The sequence below is a fragment of the Xenopus tropicalis genome, chromosome 1 (genome assembly GCF_000004195.4).
Source record: "Xenopus tropicalis strain Nigerian chromosome 1, UCB_Xtro_10.0, whole genome shotgun sequence".
Lineage (NCBI taxonomy): Eukaryota > Metazoa > Chordata > Amphibia > Anura > Pipidae > Xenopus > Xenopus tropicalis.
The window spans coordinates 158,786,581-158,800,669 of record NC_030677.2 but is presented as its reverse complement, the minus strand read 5'-3'; positions in this window follow the sequence as shown (position 1 = coordinate 158,800,669).

The window sequence follows — 14,089 nt, the reverse complement described above, 5'->3', positions numbered from 1 at the left end:
GTGTTATCACATGACCATACCCATATTAATGATTGTAGTACAGCAAAAACCTGCTATACGCTGCCTTCCCTACCCTGCCTGTGTGTGCCATACTATGCCTGCCCTACCCTGCCTGTGTGTACCATACTCTACCTGCCCTACGCTGTCTGTGTGTGCCATACTCTGCCTGCCCTACCCTGCCTGTGTGTTCCATACTCTGCCTGCCCTACCCTGCCTGTGTGTGCCATACTCTGCCTGCCCTACCCTGCCTGTGTGTTCCATACTCTGCCTGCCCTATGCTGCCTGTGTATGCCATACTCTACCTGCCCTATGCTCCCTGTGTGTGCCATACTTTACCTGCCCTATGCTGCCTGTGAATCTGTGCTGTGAATCCCCTGGATGTATGAATAAAGTTACTATCCTGTATGACTGTCTGGAAGTTGCATGTCCTTTACTTGGTGCAAGTATGTGAACTACTGGTTGCCCTACCTACAAATGGTTTAGGACCCCCTGTCCCCCAGCTGTGTGGTCTGCTTCCTCTATAGTTATGCCACTGTGCTGGAAACATATTTAGAGACACACATTGACTGTTAAATGGATGTGCTTGCTCTGAGTTGGTATAGAAGACCTAAGGTGTATTTAAGGTGTAGCATGTCTGGATTGATTCATGTTGAACTTTAGTTCTCCTTTAACTACAGCTCCCAGTTTATAATAGCGGAAAACCCGGCAGTTGGATTTGCCTGTGTTGTACACTGTATTCTCCCTTTCATGAGCTAAACTCTTCTTTGGTAAAACATTCTGCTCCAATTATGCATTAGCAGCAGCTATACAAGTGAAACAAGAGAGCTGGGAAAATCATTGACCTTCAGAGTCTGACCAACTAAACAGAAAGAATGCCAAAAACTGAAAGGAGAACTATTGATTGGTTCTGTCTGTATGAATGATGACAGCAAGTTGTAAGCGTTTATTAATGGCTGGCAAGAGAACAGCGATTTGGATTTTTGGCATAGAAATCACTACACCGGGACTCTGAGCAAAAGTTCATTTTTTAAACTCTGCAGACTCTTAAAGGGCAAACATTGTAAAGAAATAAGTTAGGCCTAGTTACCTTGAAAAAAGGTTGTCTTGCCTCCCACCAGCATTCATTGTGATGGGCGCCGCCGCAGGCATGTCAGCCTGAAGGTATATTAATAACTGAGACTGTGACGGGTACACACAGCCAGAAATCCCTGCAGGTTGCTGATAAAGGCAAAGCTAGGGGACATTGGGGGAAGAAAAAAATATGTTTACCTGGAGATGACAATTATTTCATAAATGTAAATAAAATACAATAATTTTTTTGTTTCTGGCTGATGGATTCCCAGGTTCTTAAAGACAGAAAGGTATTGTATGATGTACAAATGAGCAGCACCATTCCCAATGTACTCTCACTGTTATTAATTATACAGAGTGGCACATGTCAGTCCCGGTGCGTGAGCGCCTCTAATCATGTTGCAGGATGTTGTGCCTCATTCCTACAGTACTAGGGAGTCAGCATGTGTCATGTTCCGCATACAGACACCCAGCCTTATTATACCCAGCAGAATGGCTTTCTCTCTCGCTAACCATCCCCACTACTTAGCAATACAGCTAAAGGGACAGGAGTCAGCATACATACTGGCATTTGTCAGACACAAAACAGTGACATCTCTTATTAACCTCTTGAATGACAGGACACTGGGGGATCCCGTCTGTGAATTGTTCATACAAGTGCTGTATGCTGCTAGGTAAATTCATATGTTTGGAACTTGTACATTAACATTTAATGAAATCATTTGCATTGCCAGCGTATGGCAGTGTTTCTATACACATAACTCTAAACACAGTAGATGCTTGGGAGGAAAAAATACATGAAAAGGGACAGTCCTGAACTTGCACATGGTTCATCCTCAGGCTAGCAGGGTATATTCCGCTATTCTACACTAGGATATCTGGGGGTAGCTCAGCAGCACAGGCCTTCCTTGAACCTCATCAAGTTCCTCCTCTCTGCCACTTTGTCCTATTTATTTTTGTGTAGACAATGTAATACCGAATCAAAGCACCATATGGCACGCACTCCATCGGACACCAGAGCACACACGAGGGGCAGGGGGAACGGTGCAGGGGCGAGGTGGCTGATCGGGTTGCCTAGTGCACCCCGATAAGGAGCGGTGAGTGACCTGATTCTTTCAAAGGTTTTTTGAGCTGTTTGGCTAATTGAACGGAGTGAACAGTTTTAGTGAAAGGCTTGGGGAATAGGCACCTGAGCCCTTTATTTAATCTGGCGAGCTTGTCTCCGTAATCATAAATTTCTTAAAAATTTAACCGGTAGCCAACTTAATTGAGTTTTGTGAAGCATCACATTTCTGGTACAGTTAATGGACCTAATATCCAGAATGCTGAGAACCTGGGGTTTTACGGAAAGGGGGTATTTCCATAATTTGCACATAATTTGCAGTTTACCCTAGTGCACAAAATCATGCCACAAATCCAAAGTGGCACAGTTCCCTATTCCACAGTGAAAGAATGGATATTGTTGTTTGATTTGTTAACATAGTAAAAAGTTAGGTTGAAAAAAAGACACACATCCATAAAGTTCAACCATAATGCCTATATATATCCTGCCTAACTGCTAGGTTATCCAGAGGAAGGCAAAGAAACCCCATCTGAAGCCTCTCTAATTTGCTGCAGAGGGGAAAAAATTCCTTCCTGACTTCAAGATACAATTGGACCAGTCCCTGGGTCAGCTTGTACTATGAGCTACATTCCATAGCCCTGTGTTTCCTCACTTTCCAAAAAGCCTTTCCTTGAAGCTTCTAATGTATCAGCCAGTACAACTGGTTCAGGGAGAGAATTCTACAACTTCACAGCTTTCACTGAAAAAAAAAAACCTTTTTGGAATATTTAGATGGAGCCTTATTTCTTCTAAATGGAATGGGTGCCCTCAAGTCTACTGAAAGTACCTTCTGGTAAATAAAGCATATATATATATATGCGCTTATATTTATATATTTATACATAGTTATCATATCACCCCTTGAACACCTCCAGCGTAAGCAATTCCAAGCTGCCCAGTCTTTCCTGAGACTTTTCATACCCTTTACCAGCTTAGTTGCCCCTCTCTAATTCAGTAATATCCCATTTGAGCATTTGAGACCAGAACTGCACAGAATATTCTAAATGGGGTCTTACCAGAACTTGAAGAATAACCCCCTCCTCCCGTGAATCTATGCCCCTTTAATACAGCTCAAAACCTTGTTTGGCCTTACAGCCTGGCATTGCTTGCTACAGCAAAGTTTAGTAGACACAGGTGGCTGCTTATTCTGTAATTGTAATATAATAAAATTGTAAATAGGCTGCTTGTTATTTCTGCCCCTTATGCACTGAGCTGGGGAGCAAGGCTTAATTTTTAGCAAAATAAAGATGTTCAGAATGCCTTTATACAGATCATAGAACTCTACTGTGAATGTTTCCATTATATTTATGTGTGCACGTAATATATTTATCGATAAAGGACTATACACAATACAAAATTAGCATGAAATAATGTGTAATCTGTTGTTTTGTGTTTCTTGTACTAGTAAATGTCAATCAAGCAAAACAAATGATAACAAATATTGCGGGGGTCCTACTTTCCTTTTTTTACTTTGCATAGTTTTGGGGGTGTTGTGACTTTAATAGCAATGCTCTAAAAATTGCTTCTTTTCAGCCTCAGCTAGAACCATTTATCTGAAATAAAGGCAAATGGCAGTGCAGAGTTCTGGGACGAGGCTTATTTATTTAAGTCTCACTTGGCATTTCATAAATTCTTAGTTTTCTCCTCCGTCATGCATGCTAATAGGACAATTTGAACATTTATCATTGTCTCCACCCAGAAGAGTATTGTCATTTTCTTTTGTGCTTAATATAGCCTTTCTGCTTTGGCAGGGATCTGGGTGTAAATCATCCTGTCTGCTGATTCAAGTACAGTACAGTGCTGGCGAGTATCACTTATAGTGTGACTTGTTTCATTCAGGGAGAGAGAGAGCTGGAAGCCTGGATGATATGATTGTATACAGGAAGGATAATGCATTGGATCGTAATATATAGGTGTGTATCCTTCAATGCATTTTAACATTATACATACACACAAAATAGCCTTTATGATGGCATATACCATATTATGGTAGAAGAATATTCATTTTTCTTTATTTTTATAGAAATGCTTGAAAGCTACTCTTCTATTTTTCTATTTCAGCTAAGAGAAGCTTGAACTTTCTATCTAGATCATGAAAAACCACAGCATACCCTAGTGGTTATACATAGATGCTGCTCTTGCTGCAATGAACTGTTACAGTATGACAATTCTATGCATCCTACCTTGTCAACAGTTTCAGCAAGATAATAACCTAATGCAATACCTCCCAACTGTCCTGATTTTCATGGGACAGTCTTGATTTTAACAGCTGAGCCCGTAGTCCCGGATTCTTACTGAAAAGTCCCTTGTTACCCTTTGACCTCCTGCACTGAACACTAAAAATGATACAATGTTTCTCAAACCTAATTAAATATGTAGTTTTTGTCAGAGAGCCCAGAAAACTTAACAAGCAACACCTGTACTTAGATACAATTGTAACTAATAAGCTAAACAGGTCTCTTGGGGGGAACCAAGACTTGCAGCTTAAAGGGCAATTTCACCTTTTTTTTTTTTTTTTTAGCAAAGCTGTAATAACACATAAAACAGGACCCCAAAACCCCCAGAAATGTGTTTAAACTTTCAAAAACCTGCCAAATTTTGTAAAAATGGGAGTGGTATTTAGGGGGTGTGGTTACAAAAATGGGCATGGTCAAAAAATGTGCGCAGCATTACTTTTTATCTCTCTTTAGATTTTTCAAATGTTGGGAGGTATGCCATGTACAGATTAAGGTCTATATAAAATTGGTCTACAGAGATAAGAGTGGAAGAACATATATGCCCTGACCTTACCTGTAGGATGAATTGGAATGTTGAAGTAAGCGCAGAGTCGGACTGGGTTACCTGGGGCCCACAGGGTGCCTTATTCAAGGGCCCACCACAGCTCCCGCGCTGCTTATTTACTGTGAAAAAATAAAGATGGATGCCCATTCCACTTTGGAACACACTATCATCTTTATTTTTTCACAGCAGAGAGAGAGCGGCTGGGGCTCTTGTGACTGAATGGAATCCGTACAATAGAGACAATAGCGCTATATAAATAGAAATGATTACTAACAGTCCTAGATTCAAAGTTGCTTCAAGATATTCAGCACAAACAGTGAAAAAAAGACAACTGACCAATGTTATTTTTTTGCTCCACATCACGCAAGTGCAAACATTTTCAAGGAGAATTGAGTCACAAGTTTATGATCATAAAGTCGCTGAGCCACTATATCCATATCAAGCTAAACCCCCTATGGTGGTCCAAACTATTTACCTGTGGCGATATTTGTCTGTTTGCGTTATCTTGATAAAGTTCCTCTTCTCTGAAACATTGGGTCTTGCAGGCTGATCCCCCCCACTGTGACTTTCTGCTTGTAAGAACGTTCGGTGTACATAAGCAATTTTGCAAATTAAGTTACCATGTTATATAATGGCATTTTGGTTTAGAATTTAAATTACTGTTTTACAAGATATGCTACAGGATGTTGTTGAGTGTGTGGGTTTTTATGTTTGTATTGTATATACAGGTATGGGATCTGTTATTCAGAAACCCTTTATCCAGAAAGCCCCAAATTACCACAAGGCCATCTACTGTAGACTCCTTTTTAAGCAAATAATTCATAATTTTTAAAAATGATTTCCTTTTTCTGTTTTATAATAAAACAGATCCTAACAATCCTGTTTGTTTAATGTTTAAACAATTTCCTAGAAGATTTAACATACTGTATGTAGATGCAAATTACGGAAAGACCCCTGATCCAGAAAACCACAGATCCCAAGCATTCTGGATAATGGGCCCCATACCCATATTGTGAACTTTGTGGGATCCACAACAGACAGCAGTTTATGTAACACAGGGTTGCCCATTTCCGCATACAAAACACAAATCATAAAAATAAATCCTGCCCTCTGGGCGTTACCTTCACACATTTAGCAAGTTCCATACTACACTGGGCCCCTCCTGGTAGGGGGCAGGCGGTGATGTTACTAGGGGTGGGGAGGGGGTGGCCAGTGACGTTACGGGGGCAGGGAAGTGGCAGGTTGGTGACGTTATGGGGCGGGGCTGTGATGTGGCTGATTCCTTCATCAATGACAGTGAGTCCTGCCCAGTTTTTCTCAATTTGGAAGAATTTGCAGGCAGTTTTGACCTAGACAGCCCATAATGACTATTTGGATATTTGGGTCTTTGGGTTTCCTTTGCTATGTTTATCACAATGTATTTTTAAAGAATATTCCTATGTATCATTGTATATGATTCTTATGCAATTTAGATATAAAGTAAATGTATATATTAAAATATTTGCATTTTATATTGTTTTTTCATAATTGGCTTAAAGAAAACAAATATTTAAATTTATAGTTTATCCTCCATTTACATGTTTTACTTTATTATTTATTATTTTTAGACTGCACCAGAAAGCACAATGACTGCAACTAAAGATGGCAATATAGTCAGCCTTCAGTATAGCACTTATGGTGGGCTTTGCAAATCGCCTTGCACAAAGGACAGGCTGGACAGCAGGATGGAAATTACATTTCAGATACAATTTGCAAAAGAGGACAGACACTCACGTTAATAGTAGATTTTCAACCAATGTAGCCTTTCATTTGAAAATGTAATTTAGCAATACATATGTTAACTAGAAAGGGAAGTTTGAGAACAAACTTCATGTTGGGTTGAAAAACATGAAGTCACTGAATGGGTTCCGCCCACTTTCTCTGACCTTGGACCCACAGTTATACAGTAAAAACCACTGTGCAAAGTTTGTGGACCCTGGTTTTAATAGTGTCTGCATGGCAGCAACTTAAATTTCCCCACTGAAAGTCAACAACATCTGATTGGCGGTTGGTGGCTCCACCCCCTTTTTCTAACCTGGAACTGCAGTTACCCAGTGACTAACTCTGCGAAGTTTAGGGACCCTAGGATTAAGAGTTAAAGAACGGCAGCAATTACACCAATAAAAGTCAATAGGTGAATTGTGATTGGTGGTTCCGCCCACTTTTTCTAACCTTGAGTCGAAGTCACCCAGTGACAAACAGTGGGCACCCTGGCATAAATAGTGTGAGAATGACAGAATTTTAAATTTAAACCAATAAAATTAAATGGATGAAATCTGATTGGCTGTTAGTGGCCCAACCTACTTTTCCTATTTTTGAACTGCAGTCCCCCAGTGACCAACATTGCAAATTTTGGGGACTCAGGCATTCATTGTGAGGCTGACAGAATTTTACACTTCACCTTAGAAAGTAAATAGGTGAAATGTTATTGGCTGTTGGTGGCTCCGCCCACTTTTTTCTAACTTTGAATGGCAAATACCCAGTGACTAACTCTGGAAACTTTAACAACCCTGGAATTAATATTTAAATAATGGCATCAGTTTAAATATAAACCAAGGAAATCTAATGGGTGGAAATGGATTGGCTGTTGGTGGCTCCTCCCACTTGTTTGGGAACCCTGACATAAATAGTGTGAGCAAAGCAACATTTTAAATATAAACACAAAAAATTCAATAGGTGAAGTCTGATTGGCTGTTGGTGGCTCCACCCACTTTTTAAAACCTAAAAAGGCAGTTCCCTAGTGACCCTGGTGTTAATACTGTGAGAATGGCAGCAGGTTGAATTTCCCATTGAAAATCAATACGTAAAATCTGATTGGCTGTTTTGGCTCCACCCACTTTTTCTAACTCTGAACTGCAGTTACCAGGTGACTAGCTCTGCAAAGTTTGGAGACCTTAGTATTAATATTTAAAGAATGGCCGCAGTTTAAATTTAAACATATTAAGTCTATAGGTGAAATCTGATTGGCTGTTGGTGCCCCGACCACTTTTCCAAAACTAAAACTGTAGTCCTCTAGTGACCAACTGTGAAAAGTTTGGGGACCCTGGTGTTAGTACTGTGAGAATGGCAGCAGGTTGGATTTCCCCATTGAAAGTCAATAGGTAAACTCTGATTGGCTGTTGGTGGCTCCACCCACTTTTCAAAACTAAAATTGCAGTCCCCTAGTGATCAACTGTGAAAAGTTTGGGGACCCTGGTGTTAATTCTGTGAGAATAGCAGCAGATTGAATTTCCCCATTGAAACTCAATAGGTAAACTCTGATTGGCTGTTGGTGGCTCCGCCTACTTTTTCTTACCTTGAATGCGTAGTCACCTAGTGACTGACTGTGCAAAGTTTGGAAAGTCTGGCATCAAACCAATAAAAATTAATACATGAAATTTGATTGGCTGTTGGTTACTCCGCCCACTTTTCAAAACTAAAATTGCAGTCCCCTAGTGACCAACTGTGAAAAATTTGGGGACCCTGGTGTTAATACTGTGAGAATGGCAGCAGGTTGAATTTCCCCATTGAAACTCAATAGGTAAACTCTGATTGGCTGTTGGTGGCTCCGCCCACTTTTTCTTACCTTGAATGCGTAGTCACCCAGTGACTGACTGTGCAAAGTTTGGAAAATCTGGCATCGAACCAATAAAAATCAATAGGTGAAATCTAATTGGTTGTTGTTGGCCCCACCCACTTTTATAAACTTGGAACATAGTCACCTAGTGACAAACTGTGCAAAGTTTGGGGACCCTGACATTAAACATGTGAGAATGAGTGAAACCTCAAAGCTGTAAGTTTGGCAGCAGTTTAAATTTCCCCATAAAAGTCAATGGGTACAATATGATTGGCTGTTGTTGGCCCCTCCCACTTTGTGTTTTTAAAAAAAAAAAACCTGAATGCGTAGTCACCCAGTGACTGACTATGCAAAGTTTGGAAAATCTGGCATCAAACCAATAAAAATCAATAGGTGAAATTTGATTGGCTGTTGGTGGCTCCGCCCACTTTTCAAACTTAAACTGTAGTCCCCTAGTGACCAAGTGTAAAAAGTTTGGGGACCCTGGTGTTAATACTGTGAGAATGGCAGCAGGTTGAATTTCCGCCAAATCAATAGGTAAAATCTGATTGGTGGTTCACAGCTCCGCCCACTTTTGGGCATCCAATAATCATCCTATTTTCATTCAGGCTGAGCCCATGACTGTGTGATTCAAGTTTGGGGAGTGTAGCTTCAAAGCTGTAAGATTGGCAGCAGTTTCAATTTCCCCATTAAAGTCAATGATTAAAATTTGATTGGCTGTTGTTGGCCCCTCCCACTTTGGGGTCATCCAACAAATGTTGCTGCTTCATTCGGGGTGACCCCATGATTATGTTATTCAAGTTTGGGGGGTGTAGCTTCAAAGCTGTAAGTGTGGCAGCAGTTTGAAAATCTTCCCTGTCAAAGTCAATGGGAAAATTGGGGGGTTCGGAGCGGCGCCACAAAAAGACGGGGGGGCGGGATCGCTTAGAAAAGCACAAGCAACCTGCTCCGCTATAGTGCGAAGAAGTGTGGAGAGTTTGGGTGTTGTACCCCTAAAACTGTAGGAGGAGTAGCGTTTAGAAAATGGGGGGCGCTAAGAATAAGAAGAAGAAGCGGAAGAATAAGCTAAAGTCGAAGAACAGTATGTTGGGGTTTTCAACCCAACATAATTAAAGGGGTAGATTACCTTTATATTAACTTTTAGGGGCAGATTTACTAATCCACGAATCCGAATCCCGAATGGGAAAAAATCGGATTGGAAACGAACATTTTGTGACTTTTTTGTATTTTTTGCAATCGCAAAATACCGATCATTACGAAAAAACGCATTCGGCCGCTTTCGGTCCGTTCATGGATTAGTAAATCTGCCCCTTAGTGTAATGTTGATGTCAATATTCTGAGGCAATCTGCAATTGTTTTTTTATTTTTTTTGTGTGTATTTTTTTTAGTTATTTAGCAATTTGTTCAGCAGCTCTCCAGTTCGGCATTTCAGCAGCATCTGGTTGCTGGGGTCTTGTTTACCTTCGCAACCAGGCAGTCGTTTAAATGACAGACTGGAAAATGAATATAAGAGGGGCTAAATAGAAGGATAAGGAACAAAAAGTAGCAATAATAATAAAAAGGTATGCTCACAGAGCTTCAGCTCCATGCCATCCCCTCTGGTATGAGACCCATTGAGCTCTCTGTGACACAACAGGATAATGATCCTAATCATGCTTCCAAGCTCTGTCGGAACTATTTGAAAAAAGAAAGCTGGAACTGATGCCCATAATCTCACTAAGCTGGTTTAGGATGAGTTGGATTGAAAGGTCAAGAGCAAACAGGCAACTAATGCAGATTATTGTTGGTTTTTCTGCACCGCAGTCATGCTGGGGTGAACTTTCATACAAATACCAAAGCCAGGCCTTACCTTATAGGATCCACACGTTCTGCTGTAAAGTGTGCAGAAGTATTTGGCTGTTTGGATGAACCCATGATTTAGCCTGTGGTTGTCATTTGTATTATAATTTTCAGAAATTGTTCTTTTGTAATTAAATTAAAACTGTAATTGAAACCCACAAAGTGTAGTTAAGAATGTAGTTCTGAAAATGTCAGTTTTGTTGTATTTCCTAGTCTTTTTGATTTGTCATAATGGCGACAGATTTTAGTGTGAAAATGTGTCTAACTTGTTTTCTCCTGTATGGCCACAGATGCAGAGTTTATGAAATAAGGAGCCCACACCAATAATAACCACTCTGTTAGTGTTTATTATGCCATACCAAAAGGCATTGCAATGGCAAAATAAACACTAACACTGCAGGTATTATTGGTATGTGCTGGGCAGGCTTATTGCATGAGAAAGAAATAAAGACAAGTAGAGGGTCAACAGGCAAGAAAAACATAAAGAAGAGATTTCAATATAAATTACAGTAGGAGGTAATGGGCAAGATGCAGCTTAAAAATAAAAATACACAACTTTAAGCAAAGAATGTGAGTCTTTTTTTACAAGAGAAACTGCAGTGAGTTTCCCAGCATTTAGATTTAGATAAGAGTTCTTATTATCTGAGTCCCTAACAGGCAATCTTTCTTCTTTTAAGCATAAAATATTCTCAGCCGGGATGTGACAGGGCTGCTGAGAGCTACAAATAACATAAATGATCTGTTCCTTGTTTTATAGCACTTTCCTTCTGAAAGCTCCTAATGAAGGATTAGTCAAATGATAGGCCCAATTCATCTCTCCACAGGTCACCTGTTGCTATGAGTGACAGCTTCAGATGAGGAAAATCAGAGAACATGACGCCAAACTCTTCTTTATAGTTGAGGATTTTATAAATATACATTATAAAAATGTACAATCTACAGGGGTTTCTGTATCACAGATTGAAGTGAAACTGCTAGCCACATTTTATTGTCAAATGAAACAATGTCCCCCCAAATCTACATAGAGTGAAAAAGGGGGAAATGTCCAAGTTATCAGGAAGCCTCCATTAAATGAAATAATGACTCCATACCCCACTGGCAAGCTCTTTTAAATACGATAAAAAGATCAGCATTGGTGCAACCTCGCCAATGATAACATTTAACAAAATAAACCCAATAAAAAGTGCCTTTTCTTAAGTTACTTTTGGGTTTGTAATTGTGCATATATTCAGGATTACATAGATGGTTTTCTCTTGAAGGGAGAAGTCTTCTTCTGTCACAATTTAGCGATAGAACACATAAGGAAAGCAATCTCTTAATACCTGCATACCCAGACACAACTTGTGGCTTTCATATTGCTCTCAGTGGCAACAGGGATTATTTAGGAATGCATACACTATTTATAAAGGTACTTGTGTCTATGCATGTTCCTCCATTCTTGCACCCTTACACCTAAACACATCTGATTTTTTTTACTCCTCCTTTGCTCCATATGGTGCAAAGTGCACATTTCAGGGCATCCAGAGGAAAGGGAGGTCTGAAATGGACGCTTACACCTCCAGGGCGCCCTTTGTGTTGTTCCTACACACACAACCAACATGCATATAATGAATTGTATGCTAAAGTCATTTCTGGCACTGAGATCATCGGCATGCATGGAAATGACTCCAACACTAATGCCAGCATAATGTGAGCACATGATGATAACATTGCATTGGTAAATTGCATAAACATTGCAGCTCACAATGTTATGTGGGCACCTGGAATTATGCTGGAATTCAGGGAAATAATGTTGCATTGTAAGTAAAAAACACATTATAAGCACATTTTGCACTTGCTTCATAGATAAGTCCTTATATCTTGATTAGAAAGTAGATAAGATGAATGGACCTAACAGCACAGATACCAATTCACAAACAAATTATGCTAGGTAATGGTCAGATTTAACTTTGCCTTTGTTACCATGCAATCCTGTTAGCATCAACATTTTTGCCTGTGCCAAACTGATAATGTGTTTTTGCCCACTCAAAACCTTCTCAAGAGATCCCACATTATTATTTTGAACAGACATCTGAATGTAGGAGCATCATTATTGTACCTGCACCTCATGAGAAACATAGTGCTTTTCTTCTCTGGGTACGATACAACATTGAATTCCAATATTCCAGCAACAGTCTAGTGAGTGGCCAAAAACCCAAACCATCAATATGCGTCCAAACCACAGCTAAACAACAAACACATAGCAAAATATACTTATAGTTAGAAAATGAGGCTTTGGTTACATCTGTACACGCTTTCCTGCTACAGGTATAGGATTTATTATTAAGACAACATGGGACCTGGGGTTTTACAGATCAGGGGTCTTTCATAATTTGGATCTCCATTAGTGATGGGCGAAATAATTCGGCAGGCATGGATACGCGGTGAAGATACAGTTTTACCATTGCAACAAACAAACATGAACTGTGTCACAAAAATTGTTGCGTGCATTGTTTCTTTTTTTACCCCTGCATCATTTTTTTTTAAGGTCCCCATACACGGGCCGATTCTAGCTGCCAATATTGGTCCCTTAGACCGATTCAACAGTTAATCGGCCCATGTATGGGCGGCTGCCCGACCGATATCTGGCCTCAAATCGTCAGGTTTAAAAATCTAGTCAGATCGGGGACCGTATCGGCTTGTTGATGCGGTCCCTGGACCGACTTTGCCTATGCCCATCATTATAATCCGATCGTTTGGCCTCAGGGCCAAACGATCGAATTAGCCTGGATTCTCCCGATATCGCCCACCCGTAGGTGGGTAGGTAAATCTAAGATGCCCATTTATTTCTGATTTTTGTGTTTTTAGAAATAAACTAATTTCCACTAAAACCACAAATGTCTTTGTCTTTTACAAAAAGATCCAAATTTAAAAGGCACAAACAAATGAAAATGTGGAACAAAAAGAATGCGAAAACCACCATTATATATGTTTTTTTATGTTTTACGTTTATAAACCAATCTTCATGGACTTACAATTAAAAAATCCCCGAAAACCTCTAAAACCACAAATTAAATACAATTTGCTTAATAAATAATGAAATATGTTTGTTTTTTCACCACAACTTTGAGTTTTAGCTCAAAAAAATCTGAATCACGAAAAAAGAAATACGCCCCTATGGGGCACATCTACCAAATGTTGTGGGTTTTTTTTGCCCATAAATACATTTTTTTGCGGCAATAAACTCGATTTTTTTGCCATTTATCAAGAGTCAAAACTGACAAACTCGAAAGTACAAATACACCATCTGAAAGCTGTTATGTTCATGTAGAAGTCAATGGCAGCTGTCATTGGCTAATCTTTTTATGCTTCATGGTTTTAGAGGTTTTTGGGTGTTTTTTACTGTTTCAGAGTTTCATGAGAAATTTGCTTTTTTCCCCATTTTTTTTTTGTTTATGCTTTTTTTAAAATGTTTTTTTTTTTAATAAATCACTTGGCATTTATGTTTTTTAGAGAACATTAGTTTATTTGTGGTTTAAAGGAGAAGGAAAGGTAAAAACTAATTTAGCTTTATCAGAAAGGTCTATGTAAATCGGGCCATCACAGAAAAGCTGCACTGAGTCCTCTATCAAAAGAAACACAGGATTTCTTGTCTCTTTTTTTTGGGAACATATTCTTTGGTATATTCTTCCTCTCTTTTAGGGCTCCTTCAGGTTTGGGGC